Genomic DNA, 25,103 nt, shown 5'->3' with positions numbered 1-25,103 from the left:
ATTGATGGGGGGAAGGGATTTGAGATCTGATAATGAAGATCTTTAAACTATTTTGCTTGTCTGCGCAAGATTGACAATAGCACATGTCTAGATATCGTCAAAAGCTCCCACAGTAATGGACTAGTGGGTATTAGTTAGGCAAATACATGATATGAATGAAGTACTAGCTAAATCGAAGGGCGTTCAACCCATGCGCAAATTTGATTTAATCTGGGGATCATTGTTTTAAAAGGCTAATTATATTATTTGAAATGTATATATCAATGGGATGCTTATTTACTTTGCTATTTGGTACAAGGAAAATTCATGCAACTATATAACTGATTGCTTTCCTTCTTTTTCTTTTGCGTCATGTAAAAGACTTGATTAGATTGATTACGTTTGTGATTATGATTCAGTTTGTACAAATTAGCTTTATATTTTACTTTTGTGTTGACAATAAAAAATTTAAAATAAAAAAAAAGAAATGTCGAACTAACTATAATGTCCTTGAAACCTGTGTGTTTTTCAGTGAATTTCTAAGGTATTTTAAATGCTAATTTCTAACTATAACGTCCCTGAAACCTATGGTTTTTTCATTGAATTTCAAAGGTTTTTTAAATGATAGTTTCTAACTATAACATACGTGAAACCTATGTTTTTTTCAGTGAATTTCAAAGGTTTTTTAAATGATAATTTCTAAATATAACATCCCTGAAACCTATGTTTTTTCAAAGAATTTTGAAGGTTTTTCAAATGATAATTTCTAACTATTCATATAGAGGTAGGGCATGTGCAGAAAAAAGCAAGAGAACTGCAGAAAGAACCAACAGAGGTGCAAAAAGAGGCAAGAGGGGTAAATAAAGAGGATAGAGAAGTGCAGAAAGAAGCAAAAGTGGTGCCAAAGAGGCAAGCAGGGTGTAGAAAGAGGCACGAGCAGTGCAGAAAGAATCAAGAGATGTGTAGAATGAGGCAAGACACGTGCAGAAAGAGGCAAGAGATGTGCAGAAAATGGAAGACAGGTGCAGAAAGAAGCAAGAGTGGTGCAGAAAGAGGCAAGACGAGTGTAGAAAGAGACAACAGGGGTGCAGAAAGAGACAACAGGGGTGCAGGAAGAAGCAATGGAGGTACAGAAAGAAGCAATACAAGTAAGGAAGCTACAGAAAAAGTCAAATGATCTGCAGAGAAAGGAAGCTGGGTGCAGAAAGAAGCAAGAAAAGTACAGAAAGAGGCATGTGAGGTGCAGAAGGAGGCAAGAGAACTGCAGAAAGAGGCAAGAGAGTTGCAGAAACAGGTAAAAGGGCTTCAGAAAGAGGGAACAGGTGTGCAGACAGAGGGAAGTGGGGTGCAAAAAGAGACAGGAGGGATGCAGAAATTTGCAACAGAGGTATGAAAAGAAGCAAGAGCAGTGCAGAAAGAACCAACTGAGGTGCAGAAAGAGGCAAGAAAGCTGCAGAAAAAGGCAAGGGATGTGCAAAAAGAGTCAAGAAAGGTGCACAAAGAGTCAAGAAAGGTGCACAAAGAGTCAAAAGGGGTACAGAAAGAGGCAAGAGGGTGTAGAAACAAGCTTGAGAAGTGCAGAAAGAAGCAACAGAGGTGCTTAAAGAAGCAAGAGGGGTATAGAAAGAGGCAAGAGAAGAGCAGAAAGAAACAACAGAGGTGCACAAACAGGCAATAAAGGTACAGAAAAACGGAATGGGGTGCAGAAAGAGGTAAGAGGGATACAGAAATCTGCACAAGAATTGCAGAAAGAAGCAGGAGCAGTGTAGAAAAAAAGCATGAAAAGTACAGAAAGAAGGAAGAGAGGTGGAGAAATAGGGAAGAGGGGTCTAGAAAGAGGCATGAGGGATGCAGACATTTGCAAAAGAAAGAAGCAAGAGAAGTGAAGAAAGAACAAACAAAGGTGCAAAAAGTGGCAAGAGGGGTGCAGAAATAGGTAGTAGAGGTGCAGAAAGAGGCAAGAGGGGTACAGAAAGAGTCAGTAGGCATGCAGAAAGAAGCAAGAGAAGTGCAGAAAGAAGCAAAAGTGGTGCTGAAAAAATCACAAAGGGGTCAGAAAGAGTCAAGAGAAGTGCAGAAAGAAGCACAAGAAATGCAGAAAGACACAAGTGGAGTGCAGTAAGAGACAAAAGATGTGCAGAAAAAAGCAAGAGAAGTGCAGAAAAAGGCAAGAGGAATGCAAAAATGGGAAGAAGGTTGCAGAAAGAAGCGAGAGAAGTGCAGAAAGAAGCAAGAGAGGTGCAGAAAGAAGGAAAAGACGTGCAGAAAGAGGCAAGAGAAGTGCAGAAAGAGGCAAGTGAGGTGGGTAAAGAGGTAAGAAATGGTACAGAAAGAGGCAAGTGACATGCAGAAAGAGGCAATAGAGGTGCAGAAAGTGGCATGTGCGGTGCAGAAAAAAGCATGAGAGGTACATACAGAGAGAAGTGAGGTGCAGACAGTGGCAAGAGAAGCGCAGAATGAGGCAAGAGAAGCGCAGAAAGTAGCAAGAGTGATTGCGCACTATTAGTACCAATTTAACACCCACATTTATCAATAAGTAACAGTTGACCATTCCAGCTTTGCAAAGGACCTTCCTCCATGCTGTAAAACTTGTTGCTGCATTTTTGGTAATGTTTGAGCTCTTTGAGCTAGAAACAAGATTTTTTTGATCAAGTCTGCAGATTAAACAGCAGATGATGGATTATGCGGCAAATGCGGAAAATGTGTAATTATGCGAAAATCAGTGCAGCCAAACAGTTGTATAATTCCAGTGGCCTTGCTCATACCTCTGACTAGGTCCAGAAGTGCTCCTCAGTGGTTCCTTCTTTTTTTGTCTCATTGAGTTTATAGTTGAATTTCTATAGAGACGAGAAAGACTAAACTTGAGGTTACCACTCCTCAACACATACCACATAATTACTCACTTTAACACATAATCCCACTCTACATAATTCCTATACACTAAATACCACATTTTTTTATCCACATAATTTCACAGCACAAGATACCACATAATTCTACTACTCACAACGTACATTCACTCCACTCCAAAAACCATTAGTAAAAATCTTTTACATTTACAACGCCAATAGCTCTAACTCTCGCAAATGCAAAACCTATTACATTACAAATGCTTCTTCAACTACTAGTCCTGTTTGCAGGGTGGTGGAGAAAGGGGGCCGTGCCTCCAACCAGTGCTCAGGAATTCCACTGCGAAGGACTTACAGGAGTTCCCAGGAGGGCTTCTTGGCCCCTAAAGTCCCTCAGGAGTAAAATGGACTTCATACCCCAACCCATAGTGTGCCAGGAGGCGCATTTGCAGAGTGCTGGTGAACGGGGCGTGGCCTCCGAAGACCTCTTAGCAATACCACTGTGTGTGACTTACTGGAGGTAATAGGAGGGGTAGTTGGCACCAACGGACAACCTTAGGGGTCAACTAACCCTCCTAATAACTCCAGTAAGTCCAATGCAGCAGCAATGGTAAGTGCTCAAAGCATGCCATGCCCCCTTTGCCCACCAGTCTGCAAACGCACTCCCTGGCAAGGTCTTAGATGGGGATTGAAGTCCCCTTCACTGCTGGGGGTCGTTAGGGGCTGACTAGGCTACCTGACACCTCCAGAAAGCACCAGATAGTGGGATTGCTGAGAGTGGACACAGGCCATGCCCCCTTTCTCCACTACTCAGCAAAAATGACTCCTGACTTGCTCTTGGTTAAGGGATGAAGTCCCCTTGCCTCCTTAGGGTCCCTGGGGGCCAACTTGCCCACCAGGTACCTCCAATAAGCTCCACACAGCTGGATTGCAGCGAGGTGGTCCGAGGCCATTCCCCCTTTTCACACCACTCTGAAAATGTGCCTCCAGGGGCATGGCTGCTCGGGACACATAGGACCTCATCGTCCCACCAGCAGTGTGCCAAGAGGCGCATTTGCAGAGAAGTGTAACAAGGGGTGTGGCCTTGGATCACCTCTCTGCAATCCAGCTGTGTGTGACTTATTGGAGGTACCTGGTAGGCTAGTTGGCCCCCAGGGATCCTCAGTATTCAAGGGGATTTATTCCCCCAACTCAGAACATGCCAGGATGGCATTTGCAGACTGGTACATGGAGGGGGTGTGGCCTCCAGCGCAATGCCGGTTTTTTTAAGAGAAGGGAGGCTGTGTGGCCCCCTTATTTTAATATTTTTGGGGACCCCATCCCCCAGGCCCTGACCCCTTTTTTTTTTAAAAAATGAAAAAAATGGGAAAGGGCGGTTTTTGGCCCTGGGGACCCCATCCCCCAGGGCAAGGCCTCCTTTTTTTATACATATTTAAAGGGAAGGGGCAATGAGGCCCCCCTTCCCTGGGCCACTTTTGGCCCTGGGGACACCATCCCCTGGGGCCCGGCCATTATTCTTTTTTTAACTAAAGGAAGGGGGGGCCGCGTGGCCCACCTACTTGACCACTATTAGTCCCCGGGTCCCCATCCACAGGGCTTGGCCATTATTAAAAGTATAGATTTTTGAGGAGAGGGCCACGCGGCCCCCCTCCCCAGGCAATTTTTGGCCCCGGGGACCCCATCCCCTGGAGCCCGGCCATTCTTTTTATTTAACTAAAGGGAGGGGGGCCTTGTGACCCCTCTACTGGGCCACTCCTGGCCCCGGGGACCCCATCCCCTGGGGCCGGCCCTTTGCATTGGGGACAGTGAGGGAGCCCCAATGCCCCCACAGTCCCTGCCGGCTCCCCGCCTCCTGCAGGAGCTGGCATTGCTTTTGAGCAAGGGGAACTGCTGACATGCAGCTTCCCTTGTTCAAAAGCAGTCCTGCTTTGCTTCATTGAAGTGAGAGTAGGTTTTCCTGCTTTCGCTTCAAAGAAGCAAGACAGGGTTTTCAATGGCAGGGCGGGTGGTGTGCTCCTGCCCTGCCAAAGCAAACAGCAATGTCCCGGGGGTGGGCACCCTGGGACATTGCAGGAGCTGGCCCTGGGGGTCGCGGTCCCCAGGACCATCAAGGGCTCCAGGAGGGGGGCTGCGTGACCCCCCTCCCAACTGTTTAAAGCCCCAGTTAGGTGGTAGTCTCTGAGGCCTGGGGTCTGGTTACGGACCCCGCATTCAAATAATTAGTGCCCCTGGGAAGTGGTTATCCCTGGGGCAGTGTGGGGTGGCATGAGTCCCCCTACACTTTAATTCATTTAATTAAGCCCTGGGGTGGTTGCGGTCCCCAGGCCCGGGGGGGGGGGCCTTGAGGCTGCCCGCATATAATTAATCATTGCCCCAGATAGGTGGTGGTCCCCGGGACAGTATGGGGACAGGAGCCCCCACACTTTTATAACACAAAGCCTCAGGGAGGTGGCTGACCCGGGGATGCGGGGGGGGGTGCGTGTCCCCCTCATAGATTTAAAGAAATCCCCAGGGAGTTGGGGCCCCCTCGGCCCCCACTAATTTACTAGCCATAGCCACCGGGACCTGACCCACCCAGGGGCTTACAGATAACGAATTGTGGGAGCCCGTGCTTCATTTTTTAAAATTTTCTTGGCAGGATAGGTGCACCCAGCACAAATTCTGCTAATTTTTTAACCCTATTAGTGCCCATTGAAAATCCTTCAGTGCCAAGCCATTTAATTACTTGTGCTTTGCTTTAACGTGCTATAGTTTATGTAATTATGATTACAATGTTGTGAAACTATATATATATATATTTTTGGTTTCAGTACTTCTTGTACTATCAATTTATATATAAAACATACATTTATAAAATGCCCGGAAGTCACATGACACAATTCAAGATGGCCGACAGGTGATTGTGAAAATGATAAGTGTAAATGACCATGTTGGTAGTGTAATAATAAAATTGTATTTTCCAAAAGCAGATACACTGAAATATCTATTATCCTGTTTACTCACCAGGTAGTAAGGCAGATTTTGATTTTCTTTTAGTTTTTTTGTGTTTTATGGCTATTTGTCATACTATGACATAGATATAAGCCACATATATTTTTCATGTGTTTCTATTGCTGTGCAGCATCTAAATTTATAAGCCTAGCTGATTTGGTTCACAGTAGTAAAATGGATGTTTCAGAGAGTACTGGTAGTAAAGATGTGAAAATACATATTTTTGCTGCTTTTGACAGCACTTTACGTACTACAAAATGGCCAACATACTGTTTTGTCTGTTGATGTTTTTCATATACTGATCTCAATCTTGCTATTAGAGCTATTTTCAACATCTCAAAATGTATTTTCTGACTTTTATACACAGTAGTGATGCATATGTTGTGAATAAGTGGCATATGATTTCATGCATAGATCTTAAAGGTCATAGTCCTTGACCTTTGACCTTGAATGGTAGCTCCTGGAAGTGCACAAAGGATGTATCTTTGTAACAGTGAAATTGTTTTTACAAAGTGAGGTATCATTGGAAAGGTCATTGTCTGATCTCTCAGATCAACTAGTCAAATTTGGTAAGAGCTCCAAAAAAAATTTGACCTTTGACCCCTAAATACACATTTTCAAACCTTTTTTCGTTTTTATTCTGTTACCCCTGGATCAATTTCAGCAAGTGTGGTATTATTGGACTTTACATGAAAAGTACTATATTTTTCCTTGTTCAAATTATTGTAGAGGTCATAAAATTTGACCTTTGACCTCTATTTGCACTTACCGTAAGTGTTTCAAGGTGTTTAGTCCATTATGGTGAGATAATTTTTTACAAGTGTTACAGCGTTTGAATCGTCATGATAAGCAATTACATTTTTCTTGGTTAAATTGGTGGGGGGGTCATGCGGTTTGACCTTTGACCTTTATTTTCACAGTTCTAAGTGTTTCATTGTCATTAATCCATTACTGTTAGATAATTTCATACAAGTGACACTGCTTTATCTCTCCTAGCCTCCTTCGTATCAGATAAAGAACAACGAGTCTCCATAAATGGCATTGTATCACAACCCTTCACCCTTCCATACAGCGTCCCCCAGGGTGCATTCCTTAATCCCACTCTTTTTAACCTCTATATTATCCCATTAATTAAACTTATTAGGAATTTTGGTTTCACAGTGGTGTCATATGCCGAAGACACCCAAATCATTGAATCAGTGTCAGGCAACCATGCCTTGACAGATAAAAATTTTGCAACTGTACGGAAAACTTCAGCTCTTGGATGAATGAGAATTGCCTGAGTCTTAACTCAGGAAAAATTGAGGTCCTGCTGTTTGGAAAAAACAACTCTTTTTGGCCCTCGTACTGGGGGCCAATAAATCTCAGCTCTCCTCCAACACCAGTAGGAAAAGTTAGGAATCTTGAAGTAATCTTTGATAAAAGACTAATGTTTGAAAACCAAGTTAATCAAATTGCATCTGTTGCCTTCTAAAGATCATTAGATAATTTATTCCAATTCACCTAAAAAAATTGATGATCACAGCACTTATTTTGTCTAAAATAGACTAATGTAACGGACTGTATGTTAACCTACAACAGAAATTGTTAATGAAAGTTCAATCTTTACAAAATGGGGCGGCACACCTTTTTTAACATTCCTAAATATCAGTCAGTTTCGAGGGCATTACGGGAACTTCACTGGCTACCTATGCAAAAAAGGATTACCTTCAAGGCCCAATGTATCGATTATCAGGCCCTGCACAAACCTGGACCAAAATTCTTTGTACAAAAGTTCAACTGGTATAGAACCTCTAGAGGACTTCAGTCCTCAAACGTAAAACTATTGACAGTACCTACTTTCAAGAAAGCACTATGGGGGGTTGAAGTTTTCTTATTAGTACTGTAAAGATCCGGAATCTCCTTCCTTTTAATCTTAAAGCTTCCCAAAATCTTCTTCAATTTAGAAAATCCACGAAAACCTGGCTTTTCAATTATTAGTATTTTCCTAAAGGCAGCACCAAGAAACTTTTGGGTATTCAAGCGCTGTATAAAACATATTAACATAACATAACATACAGCTGCAGACGATGTTTAGTCTATGGCCAACTAAAAATATTAAAGGAACAAGACAGCATGAAATAAAGCATGCAATTGGAGAATGGCAGCGCCACATATTGTTATAGCCCTTTTCAATCATGTTGAACTGCTTGTCAGCAAGGGCAAAGCTGGATTTAAATGAGAGCCTGGAGGCGATTAGCTGTCAGGAAATGCAAACGAGGCCATGATCTAGGTTATGGTAGAGGTTAAAATTACTATTGAATTCAGTCACCAGTATTAGCAATCATGCACCACTGGTTCTCACTGAGGATTAAGCTGCAGACAATAGAAGGTATGTAACTAAAGAACTGTAAATCATGAACCTACAAACTGGCTTTAAGCTAAACATGTGTAGTTGATGGTTGTTGAAGTTCCTTGTCCACCTAGAATGGGAAAGAGAGAGAGAGTGTTTCTAAAACCTGTCCCTGTGCTCAACACTCTTGGCACAGCCAGCAGACGAAAAACGAGAGCGAAGCTGCCTTGAACTAACTATACAAAGTGGTGCTGTGGTTCTCATGGCAGCAAAAGTACCTCAGTGTGGCCATTAGCTTGAGGCAAGCTCTAAATCGTGAACCTACAAACTGGCTTTAAGCTAAACATGTGTAGTTGATGGTTGTTGAAGTTCCTCGTCCACCTAGAAGGGGAAAAAGAGAGAGTGTGCCTACAACCTGTCCCTGTGCTCAACATTCTTGGCACAGCCAGGAGATACAAAACCAGAGCAAGGTTGCCTTGAACCAGTTATAAAAAGTGGTGCTGTGGGTCTCATGGCAGCAAATGCACCACAGTGAGGGTATTGGTAGAAGGCAAAGTGCAAAGATTGATTCAATAAACTGATGTGAGCCAATTCTATGTCTACGATGCCATGGTTAGTGGTTTATCTGCAAAAACAAAAAGTATGCCTATGACCTGAAACTATGCTAATCATTTTGAAAGATCAGGTAATAGATCCAGATTCCTAGAAAATATACCACGAGGCTTTTTTTGGGCCCCCAGAAAATCCATGAATTTGGTATTTTTTCTACTCACCGACTTACCTTAATGACACTTGTTCTACAGAGGCCAACAGTCCTGCCTGTACGGCATCGTGTTTGTTCATCTTCTTATTCACTTCACCTCCAGCATAGCCATCACCATCATTGTACGTTTTCCGCCATGTTAAGAAAAAAAAATAATAATAATCAAGTGCTGATAGTCAACAACTATCATTGTCTTCACAACAATAGTAGATGTGGAGTCTTACAATTATCACTGTACTTACAGATAGTGGTAAAAAAAGCAGTAACTGAATGTATTGTTGAGGGGGCAAAAGCTTGGAATCATAGATGCTAAGATCTCACTGCACATAATTAAACTGAATAGACAGGATTGTGGCAGATGTTATGTTGCCATTCACCCTCCAGGATGGTCCCAAATATGAAAGCATTTGTGACCCCTCTTAAACCACTACTGTATGATCCATTCCTGTTGTGGGCACTAGGTCCAGGCACACAAGTGGGGTAGTGTTTTTATTGGGACAAGTGTGAGAATGCTGGGTGGTAGGAACCTTGTAGATCCATTCACATTCCTGTAGTTTACATCACAAAAATACAAGGAAAATGAGTATTTGTATTCAACATTTCAACTTTGCTGGGTATTCTGACTTAGGAAACATTGTAACCATGCAACCCACACCTCCCTGGGTGTCTAGTTTAAAAAAATGTGCTGGTGTGGTTGGTCTCCCTGTATGTCGGCTAAGCTGGGCCGAAAAGGCCACCGCTAGCCACCTTGTATTCTGCTGGGTGAAATATGATGTCTCCTAGGTCAAGTTTTAGGGTGTTTTATGTCACAAGGCCCACCCACACAAGTGGGATACAATTATTAACTAGAGACATGTGGGAATATAGAATAGTAGAACATTTGTTATTACCGCACACACACATACATAGGTTAATTCAGGGTCTGCTCATGACTTCTCTCTCAAAAGAATTGTGATTGCCCTCCTCATGCAGTATCCCAATTTTGTAAACTGATCATCGGAGAAGCAAAGAAACTGGTCCCTTCATCTATGAAGAACACATAATATTCATTTTCAAATAATAGCTTTTGTAGGAATGGATTATAGTGATAGTACAATCCTTTTCAGCTATCACTGGCTACGGAGCTGCCTACAGGCCTTTCCTTTGTATACATTTTCCTAAGAGTACTCTGCAAACATATCCTATCGTCCATCTGCATGGAACATATATGCTATTTTGCAAATGCCCCATACACTCCAAAGACTTACCACATTCATGCTAAGAACTCACTCAGACTCATTCTTATGGAGACCCCTGGTTTAGTCAAATAATTCCGTTATCTTGCTTTGTAAAACTAATGAGAAGATATAATTGGGTCAGTGAGGAAGTTCAACACAGACGGCAACTATCATAGGCTGGACAAGAGAGGAGTACAGGAGACTCAAGTGTAGAAAGCGAGCACTTGCCCCATTTTGCAAATCCATAATAGGATGAACTCCAAGACACCAGAGGAAAATGACAGTTGTTGCCCAGTAGGCCCTGCCTTTCCTGGCCCTCCCCACCCACCCAAACTTTTTTCTGACATTTTTAAGAGCTACACATCACAAGGTTTCTATCATTTGGGGCCTCATCCAGATTAACTGGTTTTGAGCTGATCAAAACATTTGCCAGATTTTCACCTGTGGCAGTGGGAGCAGGCATCGTTAGGAAGCAGACACGAGGTAAGGTGAGCAAGGATGATTTTTTAATTAAAAAATGTAATAGGAGCATACAGACCAACAGGGTCCTTTCCACAGCATTCACCTCCCCAACTGATTCGACAAACCATCGCATTCTGAACTGCCAACATTCTCCACTCTGTTATCATTGCATTTCAGAATGGAGAATGGCTGGGCGGAATATAAAATGTTGTCTTCAGGACCAGCGTAAACATTTCAGAAGCCCTGGTTCTTAAACGCATGAGAGGAGACTGTAGAGAGGCACGGGATTCAGAGCAGATTTGGCTTAGAAACGGAAGAGTCACTTTGAGTAGTTAGGCAGTGCAGTCCCTGCACAGACTAAAAAAACTGGCCATGGGGCCTGCCGAAATCCAAGGGCAATTCTGACACTTGGCACATTAACAGGAGCACCACATCAGGAGAGTGAGAAACTAGAACTCCTATACCACCCGGAATGTTTCCCTCCTATCTCCGCCGCTGACTCTCTGTGCAACCTTAAGAGAGCCATTGCTGATGATAGCCCCCCTCACCAACAACATGTGCCTGACTTAGCATGGCCAGCCATCCCACATGTTGAAGGTGTGCCTGCAGACACGGCTCCTGTACCGTAGCCCACACAGAGGCATTTAAAGATACTGATTGTCCAGCATTCTTTCAGCCCTTTATTAACTCGTGTTCAGAGTTTCTCCAGTAAAAAGTATTTGAAAAATAAACAATGAAACAGTAAATTCAATGTACAGTTTTTAGATACCATGAGATATATTTGCTTTTCCTCCAGTATTTTGAAATGAGTTTTTCTTTTCCTTTTAGTAAACAATATTCTATAGACAACCATTGGCAACAGCACTTCTCAGCACTCACATTATAAAGGTGAGGCCTATTAGCTTTGCCAATGCTGGTTTTACAGTGCCTTTATCCAAACACCTTTGGCACTTGACAAATCAGCCACATGTAATGTTATGTTATGTTATGCTATCAAGGATTTGTAAAGTGCTCGTACACCGGTTGGTTTCTTGGTGCTGAGTACTAGTAGGTTGCCGAACCGGAAGCAGTTCATTCTTAAGCTCGGGTGTATAGCGAGGTTTTGAGAGAGTTTCTGAAATTCAGTAAGTTAAGCTTGACTTGATTTCCAGGGGGTGGAGTTCCATAGACGGGGGCTAGAGTTGCAAACCTGCATCACCCTGGTGCTTCAGCTTGAAGGTAGGGACAGTCAGGAGGTTGAGCCTGACAATGCGGAGGTTTCGTGAAGGAGTATAGCAAGAAATGAGGTTTTGTATGAGTTTAGGACTCCGGCCATTCAGGGATTTGAACACCAGGCAACCAACTTTGAAAGTGAGGTGCTGGGGTATGGGGAGCCAGTGCAGCTTTCTAAGAAGGGGGGAAGCATGTTGCCACCTGGGCTGTTTGTATACCAGTCTAGCCACTTGGTTCTGTACCATCTGTAGCCGTTTAGTAAGGCCGAGTGGTAGACCAAGGTATGTTGCATTGGCATAGTCTAGACGTGACATTACCAAGGCTAACAGGACCTGTACCAGAGCTGCCTGGGTCAGAAGCCTGCTTATCTTCCTGATTTTGCGCAGCTGAAAGAAACATGTGGAAATCGCATGCGATTTTAGGGAGAGGTCATTGCCTATGGTGACCCCTAAACTTTTCACTGAGGGTGAGGGCGCTGGGGGGGGGCTAATTCTCTTGGTCAGTACTGTGGGCCTCATTGATTATGGGCATCACCAGTCAGAACCAGTTCGGTTTCGCCTGGGTTTAGTTTTAAGAGTTTGTGGTCCATCCGTTGACGGATGAAGGTCATGGTGGATTTTTAGTCAGATATTGACTGGGGAGAGTTGTCAATTGTGAACACAAGTTGGAGGTCATCGGCATAGTTGAAGGTGACCACTCATCTTTCCTTCAAGAATCTGATCAGCGGGAGGAGGTAGAGTTGAACAGGTGCAGGGAGAGCGAAGAGCCCTGTGGGACCCTGCATGTGGTTTTGAGTTTGGGGGCTGTGAACTGGCCAATACGGACTTCCTGAGTGCAGTTTTTCAAGAAGGAGTTGATCCATTTAAGGGCTAGCTCCTGGATGCCGCCTCACTGACATGGTCTGCCAGTATATTATGGTTGACAGTGTCAAATGCAGCCAAGAGATCGAACAGCACCAGGGCCTGAGGGGTGCCTCTGTCCCCCTTTTCTCGTTAGGAGTTCAGTACCGCCAGTATCATTATTTCCGTAGAGTGGGCTGGACGGCAACCCGCTTGGCGTGGGTCAAGGATCTCAGTCTGTTACATGAAATTGGACTTGAATTTTGCAACACGGGCTTCCAATAACTTGGCCAGATAGGGGAGCATGGAGATGGGGCGGTAGTTAGCCAGCGTCTGAGGATCGGCCTTTGGTTTCTTCAAGAGGGGGGCCACTATAGCCTCCTTGAAGGCATAAGGGTCACACCCTGGAACAGGGAGTTGTTGGGAAGGGCAAGAGCAGGGTCCGGGAAGGCAGTGAAGCCTGCTTTTAAGACATGAGGGGGGCAGTGGTGCAGAGGGGAGCCAGATCTGACTTTTGCAAGTAGGTCACACAATCAATGTAGCAGCATAAGATAACATGAAAATAACCAATCAATTGGTACACACCTTCAAGTATTCATGCAAAGCACCCATGGTCAGGAAATAGAGGTAATCAACGTTTAGGTCCATGTAGACCACGGCAGGCGTTCTTAAATACTTACACATTTAACACCTGAAAACACTACAACCACTGTAGACACACACATACAAAAGCTATTATAGACCTACTAGCTCTTTCAAAAACCTATGCATGTCGCCAGAACAAGACACATTGTTGTACCCCCACATTTCCACACACACATCTATGAACATTATCCGTGGCCCAAATGAGTTATTGAGCAGACTGCGTAATTGTGGTATAATGCTGAATGAGTGAATTGTGCATATTAATATGGGTATGTAGTTGAGAGAGACTCACACAATCAGGCACAATCAATCATATTAGATATTCAGTCACCCATTACCCTGTCAAGTCAAGACTGCTTCAGGCAGTCACAGACATCCCTGGATACAAACTCCCTGATATGAAACACACTGGCTGAAGCTCAACTCACCTGAACATAGATGGATGATGGCAGCATGGAACCTGAGGCTGAAGAACAACAGTTTTCAGACTCAAACTCTTCAGCTTGCAGGATCTTTTACATGAGTGTTCTCTGGTAGGACACAAAAAGATGATAGTAGGTAAAACACCTTTGCACAGCCTCATACATTGCTTATAAACACTAACATTTTCAGAGACCCACAAATGTCATCAGATCCTCATACTTACCACTGTACCACTGTACAAGCAATCAGACAACAATATATGACAGCAGACCAACAGGCCAATCATAAAACACCCAATCTCTCTTACAAGAAACACATACCCTCAGAACTCATGTACACCCAGAAATGCACAGTAAAACTTAACACAAATGCAGATATCCCCAGGATCAGATTACCCAAAATCCATGCTCCCAAAACAGATATGATCATTTATTCAGAAGATTTCCACTCATTCTGGGTCTCCTACGAGTTCTGGTGTTACAAGAAACACATTTCTACTCTGAAGTGTACACACCGTCAGAAAGGCAAAAACACACACATATGCAGACACCACAACATTAACTCAAATCTTCACCAATATTCACAGATACATACTCAAATATGAACACCCACCCGTGCCCTGAGTTGAGGGCAGAACTGTAGCTGCCATAGTATGCTATTTAGCAAGATCTGGAACAAAGTAAGTTCCTTTCTGCTCTGTGTCTTACTGTGATTAGCGGCATGCGAGACAGAGTGAGAATAGTTAAATGGTTAGATCTTCCTGCTCCCATTATAATGGCAGGAGGCATTTTCTATTTTACTGGATAACGTTTTAGCTACGTCTTCCAGAACAGAAACAATACAGGTTCCAAAGCTGCAGTTAGGATGGTGTGACATCTGGGGAGGGGTAGGGGGAGATAATAGCTTTCAAAATAAAAAGTATGAACGTGCCTCAAGAATTTACTATTTTCCAGTTGGCCAAATGTTAGTAGATGAAGTCTACAATATTCCTTACTTGCCAGCGCACCTATCTAATCACTCAGCTATATTGTTAGCTCTAAAGCTGTCTCATGAGTGTGAGCTGAAAAGGTGGATGTTAGACTGTATACTACTTCTAGAGAACAAGGTAGTAAAGGTTTTAAGAGCGGACACTGAAGATCTTTTTCATTTAACAGACAATCAGCACCCTTAAATCTGGTTTGGGATGCTTTTATGGCCTATATTAGGAGAATATAAGTGTGTGGTACAGAAACAGCGCATATAAGAAAGAGTGTTGACGGGTGAAGGAGGGCATGAAAAACTTGAACAGTTGTTGGCCCAGAATACCACCAATGGACAGACGAAATTGTTAGTTTCTGATCTTCAGAAAGCAAAACATACAATTGCAAGAGTAATGGAAGAAAGAGTAAGGAAGAAGCTAGAAAATCAGCACACTTTAAATATGGAGAAAACAGTAGAAAGTTATTGGCATGGAAAATAAAAACAGACTTACCCAGGATCCTTGTCAGGGAAATAAAAAAGCCGGGCACAGGTGGGATAGTATGCGATAGAAAGGATATACAAGAGGCTTTCCTTGGCTCTTTTTTAGAGAAATAGAGACAGAAGATCTAGACATCATGGAAAAAAGGGTTATAGAATGGCTAGACACAGATTTTCATAAGGGTATTGAACAGTGTGAAGTCTTGCAGGCTTAAAAGGTTGACAAAAAGGGAAAGCAGAGGGCCTCGATGGGCTCTCTAACGAGTGGTATAAGATGTTGGGAGAAGCAATCATACCTGTCTAACCAGATTATTCAGCGAAATGTTCAATAATTGGGCCATAGATAGTATTAATTGGCACATGAGTCTACCTAACCTCCTCTTTGATAAGCCGGTATATCTCTTATTCATTACCGAGACCTAGCTGAACACATATTTCAACCCCTTAGTTGAGATGGCCATTCCTGAGGGATATAAGATCTCCTGTGATGATCAAAAAATCGGTAGAGGCAGTGGTGTTGCGGTCAAATATAGGGATCCGTGGGCCTTTCACTGCGGCAAGGCTCTGCTGTTGGGAGAGGGTGAAGCATTGGACTTCAGCATCAACATTTCTCCACATATTTCGCGGGGTAAAACACTGGTCTATAGGCCCCCTGGGCTGGCAGGGGCTTTTCTCAAAGACTTGGAGGATGTTATTACCCCCCGCACACTTCTATTCACTCACCATCTCCTTCTTGGGGATCTTAATATTCATCTAGACCAGGCAGATGCAGGGGATACCCGGTGCTTCTAGATTAACCGAGCCTTGCTCAGCTTACTCAATGGGTCAGTTAACCGACTCATCTTGGTGGTCATATTCTTGACCCCACCTCTTCCAACTTCCCCATTATGGTTGAAGTTCCTCTTCCGGTGCACTGGTCCGACCATTTCCTGTCCTATTTTTCCTGGGCTTCAGATGGAAATAATCTACCGGGCCGGGCTGGAGAAGGCCCTGCCTCTGCCAAAATTGACCCTCTGACTTTCAGCCAAGTTCTTTCTTATGTCCTGGAGAGAGCGCTTACTAGCTTTTCCAGTTGGATCATGCGGGCGGTGGATCTCCTTTCTCCTACCTCTCCATAGGCGGTCCAGAGATTCTCCCTCAAAACCGTGGTTCTCACCTGAACTTAAAGCACTGAAGCAGCAATGCAAAAAAAATTGGATTGTTGTTGGTGGAAGGATTTCTGCCCTTTGGCGAAGCTGATGCTTAGGAAAGCCCCAAAAAACCATTATACTGTTATAGCTCATGCTAAAAGCCACTACTATGTGGATCACATGTATCTGTCCAGAAATAACTTTAAGGAAATCTATTCCATTGTCCAAAGCTTTCTGGCCCCAAGAGCTGAATGGATCACGATCCCTTCCTCGAATGCCTGGTGCGAGAAACTTTCAAATTTCTTTATCGAAAAGATTCACTCTATACAGGAATCGTTTACTATTCACAATCAGGCCACAGCAGTGATCTTGTCCATGGAGGCCCCATCTTTTTCATTCCCTTCCCTGGTGGCCTTTACACCTATCGACCTGCCTGACTCACTTAGGGTCCTCAAGGCCTTGAAATCAGGCTCTCCGTCCGACCCCTGTGCAGCTAGGCTCCTGGCCTCGGTCGCTGAGACAGTTAACCCTGAAATTAACGAGCTTATCAATTTGTCCCTCCAGGGGGCTTTTGTACCGGCTGCGTGGAAACGGGCCAAGATTCTGCCACTTAAAAAAAAATTGCAGGATACGCTGAACCCAGTGAGCTATTGTCTCATCTCCCTTCTGCCTAGTGTGGCGAAAGTCTGTGAAATAGTTGTTAGTAACAAAATTCAATCCTAAGTGTATTTCATTGTGAAATCCTCCATTCCAAGTCTATTTTACTTACCTGTACCAAGTCCTGCTTGGTTCTAGAAATAAAATATAAGTATACCTTTTTTATACTTACCGATTTGGTCAGAATTCAGTTTCTGAGTTTGTGCATTAATCTTGATTGAGTGAATACAATAAATGCTTAACACACCCTCTGGATAAGCCTCACTGCTCGCCCGCACTACCACAAAGAGAGCTGTTAGTATTTACTTAATGTATCCTCTGCTGTACGTCTGGGGACTCCCTGGGCTCTGTGCACACCATACCTTGATTTGGTACAGCATATATGGAGCCAGCTTCCTACAGCAAATGGGAAAACTGAAAATCGAGTTTATGCGCTTTCGTTTCGGCAGAATTCCACTGTTCACATTACATGTGAATACCTGGGACTGATCAAGACAGAATAACAACGCGGAAAACCTTTCTAATGAGCGGGGAATCTGCGCCTGCAGCAGGCTGGCATTGCTTGCTTAAAATCCTCAGATCCAATGATTAACTGTCGATATATGAAATTTGGAAATAGTCCTAAAAAAAAACGATTAGATTCAGCCCAGCAGCGATCCGCGCATGAGATTGTATACATTCGGTGTTGTTTATTCTGTCATATTTGATCTGTTATAGTCCCTTGCACTTGACAAAAAACTGCTAAAATTACTGCAATTTAAATATGGCACAGCACATATGAACTTAGGGATACAAAATATCTCCTGGTATCCGGTATCAGCTATAAAAAAAGACTTCTCTTTTATATGTAAAGCTACTTACACGTTTGCTTTTATAAAGGTTTTCCTCTTTTATATCATGTGTAAAATAATATTGATGAAATGTGTTCGATATATATATTTTTTAGAATCACTTTTTAATGAAAAATGTAAGGTGTATGCTATAGTTTTAAATAACTATGCATGAATAAAATATAATAAAACACTAGTAATTAAAGCAGCTTTCTAGTACAAGTACTCGTCACACCCTTGCTATGTCAATTGGGCACTTTTGTAATCTGAGTGGCTTGCCTTTATTTTGCTCACTCATTTTTTGCCAATAAAATTTACATCACATCCATGTTTTATAGCCTTAGTCTCACCTTGCAGGAGGCACACCTGGAGGAGGGCTGCACCCTAAAGCACCTCTGACAAACCACTGCAGACACAGCCACCAGTCAGGGCTGCCTCTCTGCCAATGCCAGCCACTGCAAATTCTCACTCAGAATGCACCGCCATCAGAGCTGGCTCTCTGCCAATGCCAGCCACTGCAGACACTCACTCAGAATGCACCGCCATCAGAGCTGGCTCTCTGCCAATGCCAGCCACTGCAGACACTCACTCAGAATGCACCGCCATCAGAGCTGGCTCTCTGCCAATGCCAGCCACTGCAGACACTTGGGCAGTATCCACTTCTGTCAGGGCTGCCTCTCTGTCAGTGCCACCCACTGCACACATTCGGGCAGCATCCACCCCTGTCAGGGCTGCCTCTCTGCCAGTACATCCACTGCAGACACTCAGACTGGGTCCATCCCGTCAGGGCTGCCTTTATGTCAGTGCCACCCACTGCAGTCTCTCAGGCAGTGCCCACCCCTATCAGGGCTCCCTCTGTTAGTGCCACCCACTGCAGGCACTCAGGCAGAGTCCCCGCCAGTCAAGGCTACCTTTCCATCTCACCAGTGCCACCCACTACAGATTCCCAAGAAGGGCCCATCACTGCTGCCACAGAGACAGCACATTGCAAGGAAGTTCTGGCCTCCTGATTTAAGAACTCATTCAGCACCACTTTATACAGACCTGAGATTCACCAAGAGACCTTCTATCTCTCCCAAACTCCCATGGTATCTCCTGGTGCACCCTGAAGTGGGCATTAGAGACACCTGGTAATGAACACACACACAAGTCCCAGAACATGTCACATCATTTCAAGCATGAGTCCTAAATAAATGTATATTCTCAGTGATGCCTCCCAACGGTCCCTTTGGATATAACTAATTATGTCCCTGCTCTCTGCTGCAACTGTTTCCACTCTGTTGTCTAAGGAATGTCAAGTGACAACACTTCTCCCTGCAGCACCGAGCTCTTCAATAGATAATGATGCCAGGGCAACCAATGGAAAGTATTCAGGGTGCTGACAGACACCCTGTGTGGTGATCAATCAATCAATCAATCAATCAATCAATCAATCATAGCATTTTTAAAGAACACTACTTACCCGTGAGGGTCTCAAGGCGCTGGGGGCAGGAGGTGCAGCTACTGCTCAAAAAGCCAGGTCTTGAGGAGTCTTCTGAAGGTCAGCATGTCTTGGGTCTGCTGTAGGTGGATGGGGGGGGTGTTCCAGGTCTTGGCGGCGAGGTGGGAGAATGATCTGCCGCCGGAGGTCGCTCTTTGGATGCGGGGACTGTGGCGAGAGCGGCAGAGGGGACCTGGCGGGTGGGGGTGTAGAAGCTGAGTTGTCTGTTGAGGTACACTGGTCCAGTGTTGTGGAGTGCCTTGTGTGAGGAGCTTGAAGGTGATCCTCTTGTTGACAGGGAGCCAGTGCAGGTCTCTCAGGTGGGGTGTGATGTGGCTGCGGCGAGGGATGTCGAGGATCAGGCGTACAGAGGCATTCTGGATGCGTTGCAGCCGTTTCAGGAGTTTGGCCGAGGCTCCTGCGTAGAGGGCGTTTCCGTAGTCCAACCTGCTGCTGACGAGGGCCTGGGTGACCGTTCTTCTTGTTTCGGTGGGGATCCCCTTGTAGATCTTGCGGAACATCCGGAGGGTGTTGAAGCAGGAGGAAGAGACGGCATTGACCTGCTTAGTCTTGGAGAGGGTGGAGTCGAGAATGACCCCTAGGTTGCGTGCGTGGTTGGTGGGTGTTGGAGCTGTTCCCAGTGCGGTCGGCCACCAGGAGTCAACCCAGGCCGAAGGGGTGGGGCCGAGGATGAGGACCTCCATCTTGTCCAAGTTCAGCTTCAGTCAGCTGTTCCTCATCCATTCGGCGACGGCCTTCATTCCTTTGTGGAGGTTGGTTTTGGAGGTGTGGAGGTCCTTGGTGAGGGAGAGGATCAGCTGGGTGTCATCGGCGTAAGAGATGATGTTGAGGAAGTGCAGTTGGGCGATGTGGGCGAGTGGTGCCATGTAGATGTTAAACAGCGTTGGGCTGAGGGATGACCCCTGGGGTATGCTGCAGATGATCTCGGTAGCTTCGGAGCAGAAGGGGTGGAGGCGGATACGCTGTGTTCTGCCAGAGAGGAAGGAGGTGGTCCAGTCCAGGGCCTTCTCTTGGATCCCAGCATTGTGGAGCCGTGCCTGGCCACTACCATCTGGGAAATAGACAGCCAACCTCGGCTCCCAACAACCCCTCATCCTCACAGGACAACACAGGGAGACACCCAGCATCCACAGCTTGTGAACCCGGTCCCTCCATGTTTTCACTTTCCAGTGACCACAATTCCAGAACTTCTCTGGCCAGCTGGCCAAATGTGAAACGCCCATCCATCACCCACTCCAACCAATAGGTGCATTTCATCCCAGAATTACGGCAATCAGACACAGAGAAACATAGTCTGTCCCGAGTAAGAAAGTGTGATGATTCTGAATTGGAAAGAAGAACACTTATCAAAATGATTGGCTGCCTGAAGTTCCATCTAAGCCATTCATTCATTATGGGCTACACACACTGCAGCCCACAGCACCAAATGTCCAAGGTGCAAACCTGTGCCCACCTGAACCAAAAATATGAGCTGCAAAATGCCTTGGAATGAAAAATGGACATGTGCCACCCCGAGCTGCTGGGAGCTGCAATCATGCTAGAACAAGTAGTGAGCAATGGCTCTGTTTCTATGTGTGTGAGAAACTGTGCCCAACTGATGGAGGGGGTGCTTGTACAAGAGAGAGCATGTGCAAGAGAGAGTCTGCTGATATCCATATACATGCGAGGGGTCTGTGCACTGCTTGTGAGATACAGCATTGCCAGCTCATTCAATCAAACTGTGTGATCCTGTGCAATGCCTCCCAAACGTCTCATTCACAAAGCACCCAGCCCTCTCGCATGCCGAGAAGAGTCAGTTGCAGTATGAGCGCTACAATCACACAAAGCACAAACCAAAGTAAGCGCCAGCAATTTCTCGAGCCTTGAGCTCTGCCTGACAAAAAGCATTAGACTTCTGCATATGCCCCCCACAGCTGCGTAGTCGCATATCTGCAGCCCAGTATTTTCCATTAAGAATGCTTGTCAGGACTCCAAGATTACAGATAGGTTTAATTGCGCATCGAAGGCTCGAAGTTTTTACACCCCGAGCTATGGAAGGTACATGGGTGGAGCTGACTCGGAAATGGCGCCGGAAAAGGCCACCAGAACCGAGTAGCTGTTAGCGTTCTAGTGTTTGGCAGAGAACGCGCTGGAATCCTAGGTGAGGCTCGCGCTGCTTAGGAACTGCGCACTTCACCAAGAATTCAAGAGAGTCAGGAGCGCACTTCAGAACGCGCTAACAAAAAGAGTTTTAGTGTTGGTTTGAAGGCTTTTCATAATCAAGATTGAAGGGCATTCGGAAGACTGCAGATATGAGTTAGTAAGCCGAGTTCAATGAAGTTGAGTGATATTTGAGGAGAACAGCAAGTCTCAGTTTTGTGAAGATTTCGTACCGAGTCGTCAGGGAGAGGAAGCAGCGTCTACAGGAGCATCTGAAGAAAGAAAAAGAAAACAAAGCTAAGTTAACAAGTGTATATTTGTCACGTCAGAGAACTGAAGTAAATTACTGATAGCTATAGAGTGTCAAGAATTCCTGTCATGCGAGGGGAGGAAAACGGTAACCAGCGTAAACGGACTACATCTCCCAGGAGGCTTAGCGGTTGAGAGGTTATGTAAACAGGAGAGCTGTTGCATAACTCAAGGGAAAACACGCCCTTATGTAAACAGGAGAGCTGTTACATAACTCAAGGAAAACACGCCCTATAAAGGGAGGAACTGGGAGGTACAACGCTGTCGGATATTGTGTTTACACCGACGTACCTGCTTCGTGAAGAGCAGTGTTCCGGAGTGGTGCTCCAGTAAGGCAAGAACGGAGGTAGGTCGAGTCGTTACTCCCTGGGCCGTGTCTTGCCCCATCGTCACCTGTGAAGGACCCGGAAGCTCTACCGGTCAACCATTGAGCTTCGCTTTTTGACTCGGCTGAGTCAAAGCGCAGTGGCGCTTTTGCTGGTTGGAGTCGTAACTCCCAGCCCGACCAGAGATACAGGGACTGCCAGCTGTAACGCACACCAGGAGGTGTTTGCCGCGTTACAGACTCGGAAGTCCACAGGATCGATCGAGCGGCTGCTCTTGGTTCAGTCTTCTTGCTTTTGATTGGGGTATCGGTGACGCATCACCAGGAGGTGACTCCGCGTCCCGGTGCAGTCTGAGGAAGAGGTTGAGCGGCTGCTCCCTTCAGGTAGAGACCCCGGCTGGGTGTTTCCCTGACTCCTCGATTCTCCCCAACACTCTTCGTGCCCCTCACAGCCTACCGATTGGCATTGTCGGCCATTTCATTTCTGCCCTCTGTTGGCATACGCCGGGATCGGCGTATATGCAGAGGACGGTTAGGACCATCCGTGCTGTGGGCTGGTAACGCACTTAGCCTGGAGGATTCCAGTGACTATAACTTTTGTTTATTCGTTGTATTGTTTTTGCCTTCATTAAAATAACTAACCCTTCACAAGTGGTTGCGTCCTCATTATCGTGTCTGTTAAACGATCCTGAGACGTTCAGGGCGTTACAAAATATCCGACCTTAATAACACTAACTGTCTCCCGGTCGATAACAGACATGGCAACACTTGATGATGTGCTGGCTGCTTTAGCGACCGTGCAAGTTGAAGTGGCTGCCTCTAGGCAAGAAACAGCCGATGTAAAAGCCAGACTGGATGCTATCCAATTGGACCCGCTCACGCCCAGCACCTCCCTCACGAACCAGACCCCTGCGGTAGTAGTGGAAATGCCGGTAGCCATCCCCTTGGCAACACCAGAGAGGTACAGTGGGGATCCTAACACAGTGCAGGTATTCCTCACACAAGTGGCGCTACATTTATCGTGCAAACCAAAGGCGTTCCCCACGAGTCAGGCTCGTGTGGCTTTCCTTATTTCCTATTTGGCTGGAAACGCGGCACAATGGGCCGTACCTCTGGTGAGCAGGGACGACCCCATCTTATGTGATTGGGGTGCTTTTCGCGAGGAATTCCTGAAGGTATTCGACAGAAGGGCTGACTCGTACACAGCGGACCGTGAAATGCTTGAGTTGAGACAGGGATCCAACGACCTGGTGCAGTATCTCAACGCGTTCCGAAGGCTGGTTGCGGAAACCAAGTGGCCTGTTGCTAAACAGACGGCGCTCTTCCATCACGGGCTGTGCGATCAGCTCAAGGACGCCGTGGCTCATATTGACCCTCAACCCAAGACATGTGAGGGCCTTATCAACCTGGTATTACGGCTGGAACATAGGCTAAGTGAAAGAAAGGGGGATCATGGGAGAAAAGGAAAATCCCTTCCATCCTATGTGACGGTGGGAAGTCCTGAAACTTCCACCATATCCAAGGGAGAACCCATGGACATCGGCGCAATACGAGCGAGCCTCACAGCCACGGAGAAAGAGTCACGCCGTAAACAAGGATTGTGCCTATATTGTGGCAAAAAAGGCCACTACGTACGTGAATGCCCTGCCAAACCGAAGACGTCACGTTATCGGGCCAACCGGTCGGTAACAGCCGTGGTGGACATACCGGCGGAAAACTAGAGGACTCCCAGACCAAAGAAGGGGCATCTCGGAGTCACTCATCCATCCCTTCACTTTCCAACTCGGTCACTAAGGGACAACGACACCTGTTTCTCACGGTGCACGTGGGAGTGCATGACCAGTGGATACCCGTTGTGGCCATGGTGGATTCAGGGGCCACTGGCATGTTTATGGACCACAACGAGGCATGCAGGCTAGGGCTAGTGCTTCTTCCCAAAGCTGTACCCGAAGACGTCTATGCTGTAGACGGAAGGCGATTGGTGACGGGGCCCATCGGGCAGCACACGGGGGTCCTTCCGATGAGATATGGGAGGGACCATTTGGAACAAATCGATTTTAACATCATCCGAGCGCCCCAATATGGCGTCATATTGGGATTGCCGTGGCTACAGAAACACAACCCCTCTGTGGATTGGCCAACACATCGTATCGAAATGACGTCACCTTATTGCATCCTGCATTGTGGAATAAGAACGGAATCCCTTGACGCAGATGAGAGCGGGAGTCAGACGGTGGCTACAGCGGCAGAAAAAGATGTGGCTCTCCCCCAGGCTTATCACAGTTTTGAGGATGTATTTGATGAGGTGAAGGCGGAAGTGCTACCACCACATAGACAGTTTGACTGCCAGATCGACCTGGTGCCAGGGGCCAGCGTTCCCAGCGGCAGGCTGTATGCCCTGACGGAGCCTGAAAACGTGCATCTCCGGGGGTACCTGGATAAACTCCTCAAGCTAGGATTCATCCGCCCGTCCAAGTCTCCGGCCGCCTCGCCACTCTTCTTCATCCCGAAGGCTAATGGGGAGCTGAGAGCATGTGTGGACTTTAGGGCATTGAATGCGATAACCATAAAAAATCGGTACCCCTTGCCTCTCATCAGTGTACTTCTGGAACAGGTCAAGAAAGCTCGTATCTACACCAAGTTGGATTTGAAAGGGGCATACCATCTGGTGCGCATGAGGGACGGAGACGAGTGGAAGACCGCCTTTAAGACCAGGTTCGGCCTTTTTGAGTACCTCGTCATGCCGTTCGGTCTGTGCAACGCCCCGGCAGCCTTTCAGTACTTTTTGAATGAGGTATTCAGAGAGGAGTTGGATATCTACGTGGTCGTATATATCGACGACATCCTCATCTATTCGTCCAGTGTGGAGGAGCACGTACACCACGTCAAAGCTGTGCTCCAAAAGCTGAGGGAAAACCTGCTGTTTTGTAAACTCAGCAAGTGTGACTTCCACGTCACATCCGTGGAATTCCTCGGAGTGATGCTGAGTCCAGAGGGACAGGAGATGGCAGAACGAAAGATCAAGGCGGTGAAAGAATGGCC

The sequence above is a fragment of the Triturus cristatus genome, chromosome 6 (genome assembly GCF_964204655.1).
Source record: "Triturus cristatus chromosome 6, aTriCri1.1, whole genome shotgun sequence".
In the NCBI taxonomy this organism is placed as follows: domain Eukaryota; kingdom Metazoa; phylum Chordata; class Amphibia; order Caudata; family Salamandridae; genus Triturus; species Triturus cristatus.
The sequence above is the reverse complement of the archived record's forward strand: the minus strand, read 5'-3'. Positions refer to the sequence as shown.